Below are 4,999 nucleotides of genomic sequence, written 5' to 3'. Positions count from 1 at the left end.
GGATTTTGGGTGACCATCCGAAGGTCGTTTCAATATTAGTTATATATCAATTATACATATATAGACATAAAAGTACTTCCATATTCATGCGTACTATACACATCACTAGTAAGTTACCATCGGGGTAACACAGGATCATACTACTACAACTGTTAGATCAATGAGTCAGTTCATTCATGAGTCAATACATTACATTACAATGAGAACATATACAACTATACTAGAAAGAGAGCATATACAACTATACTAGGATGAGAACATATACAACTATACTAGGAGGAGAACATATACAACTATACTAGAATGAGAAACATTACATATACAACTATACTAGGATGAGAACATATACAACTATACTAGGAGGAGAACATATACAACTATACTAGAACGAGAAACATTACATATACAAGAATACGATAACAATTGTAATCCACTGGATCGGAGCATGCCTTATATGTCATGGCCCGAGTTGTAGCCAGAATTCTCTTGGAGGGAGAGTGTGAGTTTGCGTATAGATCTATACTGGATTGACTATCCTACACCTTGCTGCTAGCTACAGCCGGACCTGCAGGTCTACGGGTGCCAAACGTCATTCCGTTATTACAACCATTCGTATGTCGTTGTTACCAGTCGATAGTATGGTGCAATTATCACATTATACCTTAATATAAATCCGGTTTAAGGTAGTTAGTACAACAGTAGTTCCTATAATACAAAATTACAGTACTACAATGATTTACCCATTACATATTTTTATTGATAACCTCACTTAAACATTAATGTACAAACTATATTTGTTAAATGATAGTTACACTTGGGAAATTACACACTTTTACAATAAACGAGCATACAAAACAGTTAAGCCTTGGTAGAAGGCTACTTTAATAGAAAATATAGGTTTTTCTTAGAGATTCAAACTTTTACAAACATTTACTTACATTTTACAACTTATACTTGAGACAGGTTCAAACGTTTTTGATAACAAACATCGACACTAAAATACTTATGAACTCACCAGCTTAATGTTGATAAACTCTTTCAAAATAACTTGTATTCTTAGGTCATCAGTAGACAGGTACCGATGCCAGCTTTTGAGAAGATGGAGCGCATTCAAGACTCATCATATTATTTTGATTTACATTATATTTTTGGTGTCTAAAACTGTACAGAACACGCTTGTATTAAAATTGTATATTTAATGCAATGGATGATGTTGTTTGCTTATTTAAATTTACTGTGTTGTGATACTGTACATGACGTCCTCCGCCCCCGAACGTTTCCGCTGTTCTTGGTTTTGGGGTGTGACAAGTCAGACCTTGTCCCTATTGGGACACCGGCTAGAACGAAAGGCATTGGCGACATCTGCCAACCACCGGCTGCTAGCAATGGGGTCCTTAGCCCCATGATAGTCTGGAGCTCCACAGGCTCTAATCTACCTGAATGTCAACGTGCACGCCCCCATCATGGCCACCATCTCGGTGCGGAATGCAACCAACCTCTCGTCCAAAATGCCCTCCTTGACTGTACCAAAGATCACAGGAGTCTATTCTAGAATATTGCACATAATCTCAGATGAAATAAACTCTCTCATCTGCTCATCGAGCTGCCTGGCTCCAGAGCCTGAGCCTGTTCCCTCACCTGCGCCTGAACTGCCAACTGGTCTATTACTTAGCGTCACCATACTGCAACATAACATAACAACCATCATAATACTCATCACTATCAAGGGATCACACACGCACTACAAGTTTCCTGGTTTTATCTCAACCTTCCTTGACTCGATTGTGGATACTCTACTTTCAGTACTACAGACCCATACTACCTTCCACATCTATCCGTACTTTTCTCAAGGATTGCCTCGAATCCACCAAGTCCCTTTCACTACTATTGCTCCCAGCACCAATCTCATCCTAGGCTTGCCCTAGGGTAATCTCCGCCCCACCTAGTCCTCAGCTGCTCAAGGTTTTCCCATCAATGTCAACTAGCAACCACATGAATATAGCCACATGTAACAGAGAACAAATTATCCTTCAAGTAAAAGACGCATCCCTAGAATGGTTGCACTCATACAAGAGCTGCTCAATAGGATCAAATCCATCCCTATGAGTTTATCTTGCTTGTGCCACATGCAACTTGGCATATTCACTTAGTAGCTAGCTCACATAGCCAGGAGTCCTACAAAGAACAAAGCAAGTAGCATTCAAACAATGGAAAAGCTAACCAGCATAACCCAATCAAACCATTCTATCCTCTAATCAGGAATTTGTACTAGCATGCAATTCGAAGGCTCATAAAATCAGGCATAACCTAAACAAACTATCCTACCACTGGCTGATCAATTTCTAACATGCAAATCTACAAGCTCATAAAAGCATACAAGGTATCTCTCCTAGATCCTTAGCTCTAATCTAGCATGCGAATCACATAAACATATCATAACATAAACTTGTATGGTAATTTGGGAGTACTTACTTGAGCTCGGCTAATTGCGTGCCCCACACCCTTTTCTCTTTCCAAAATTCTTTTCTCTTTTCAAAATTTCTTTTCTCTTTTCAAAGTTCTTTTAGAAAAATGATTTTCTTTTTGAAAATTTTCATACCAATTTTGAGTTCATACACACCCGAGAGTGTGCCTGAATCCCTCAAACCAAGGCTCTTATACCAACTTGAAACATCCAAAAAATACGGTCCAAAAATTTAATTTTAAAATCATTTAAGAACACCATAATTCATCAAACATCACAATAAAGAACATAAGTCATGTATCTCAAATCATCATAACAAAATACTGTATAAAAATCATGTGTCAAAATATCAGAGTCTAAACATCCTAGGCTGAACAAATGGTGTATGCACTGCAATCATCCCAAGCTCTTCTCTTTGCTACCAGAAGTACCTGAAACCAAAACTGAAAACTGTAAGCACGAAGCTTAATGAGTCTCCCCAAAGTACCCCATACCATACACATAACATATAATATGCAACTAGGAGATACGGGCCTCGCCCACTCTCAAGGAGATATGGGCCCCCGCCAACACTCAGCTAACTATGAGATACGAGCCTCGCCTACACTTAACTATCTCAGAGATACAGGCCTCGCCCATACTCTGCTAACTAGGAGATACGGGCCTTGCCCACACTCAGCTGGCTGGGAGGCACGAGCCTCACCCATGCTGCGTTATCCAGGAGATAGGAGTCCCCATCCACACTCCATTAACTACACATACATACAATTATCACATAGACAACAGGTATAACCATAATCTACCAGTTCATAAACATACTCAGATAATACTAAGATACGGGCCCTGCCCACACTTAGCTACTAATCATAAAAAAGTCTAAGATACGAGCCTAGCCCACACTTAGCTACTAAACATAAATAATTTTAAGATACTGGCCTAGCCTACACTTAGCTACGTTACACAGGCCGACATTGGTGCATTCGACTCGTTCATACTAAAGAAAACTCATCTCATATGCTAACTGTGAAATCTCATGTGAAGAATACTGACTACTGCTCCAACGACTCCCTGACTATCATCATCACAATAACACTTAGTCAAGAACTGATAATCCTTCTTAGGGTAAAATGAGCATTTTACCCCTGGTCAAAGTCAACAATCTGGTCAAATTCAACGTTCTGGGTTGACTCAACTTGCCGAGTTCTATATATCAGAACCCTGAAATCGCGATCCAACTCGTCGAGTCACCCCTTGACTCGCCAAGTTGCCTAGCTACTCATAGTCGCGATTTCGTGAATCAACTCGTCGAGTCATCCTCAGACTCGTTCAGTTCTACCATAATCAGAATCAGGACAACTCACCTCACCTTGTCGAGTCCATCTGTGGACTCACCGAGTTCCTCAGTCTCTTTGGGCCATCTTAAAGGATTAAGCCCCTACTCTTCATATCTAACCTCCATACTTCATCTACATACTAGAAATGCCCTTTTAAGGTTAAAGTTTCCAACTTTACCCGTTATTAGTCCTTCTTAATCGGTTTATCTAAAACCGTAGTTCTCTAGGACATAGATCTTGGTCTAAATACCATAATACTCCAAACCAAAGCATACTAACATAGATCTATGCCTTAGACATCATTTGAACATGTAAAGCTCATAACTTTCCTTCCATACATGACCTTTTGGGGCTTAAAAGGCCATAATAACACCTTAAAGCTTGCATGGGGCTTCCATGGTCATAAAGTTTTCACCTTTATGCCATGAAACCCCTTCTAGACCCCAGATCTAAAAGGTAGATCTTTTGGGATGTCCATATCCCAAGGACTAAGCTTCTTGGACCAAAAACCCCATGAAATGATAAGAAGGAGATCTAACAAGCTACCAAGCAAGGTTGAGGCATGCTTACCAAAAAATAAAGAGGATGAGATGTTGCTTCTGGATGTACAATCTTTTCATGGAATCCTCTAGCATCTTCATCTTCTACAAGCTTCAAATCACACATAGTTCACTCAAAATGGCTCGGGAGTTCATACAAGGCTCTAGGGTTTCATGGATTAGGGTTTGGGACCTGGAGGCTGGAAATGAGGCCATAAAGTGGGGATTAAGATGCTTAAATTGTTAAGTTGTATGTACTCTAACACTCCTATGGTGCACATACAACCCTAATGCTTTGGGTCTAAGTTTTCTCTAATTATACATGCAACATTGGTTTCCAAAGCATGAAGCCTAAACTAGCATACAAAATTTAACATATGAATCATAAAATAAGTTAGAAAGTTATCTCTTGATGTAGCAAGTAAGACTTTGGCCTTGAGAGAACTTAGCACCCCAAGTGTTGTGCCTCAAACAAGTCACAAACAGCAAATAAACAACTAGATGGATATGAGAGAGGCTAAGAAGACAAAAAACCGATTTCTCTTTTTGGAATGCAAGTAGTGGTCGATTTTAGGGCTTAGCACAACATATATATATATATATATATATATATATATATATATATATATATATGTTTGTGTGTGTTTGTGTGTGTGTGTAGA

Source organism: Lactuca sativa, chromosome 5 (assembly GCF_002870075.4).
Source record: "Lactuca sativa cultivar Salinas chromosome 5, Lsat_Salinas_v11, whole genome shotgun sequence".
In the NCBI taxonomy this organism is placed as follows: Eukaryota; Viridiplantae; Streptophyta; class Magnoliopsida; order Asterales; family Asteraceae; genus Lactuca; species Lactuca sativa.
Note: the sequence above shows the minus strand (reverse complement) of the source record.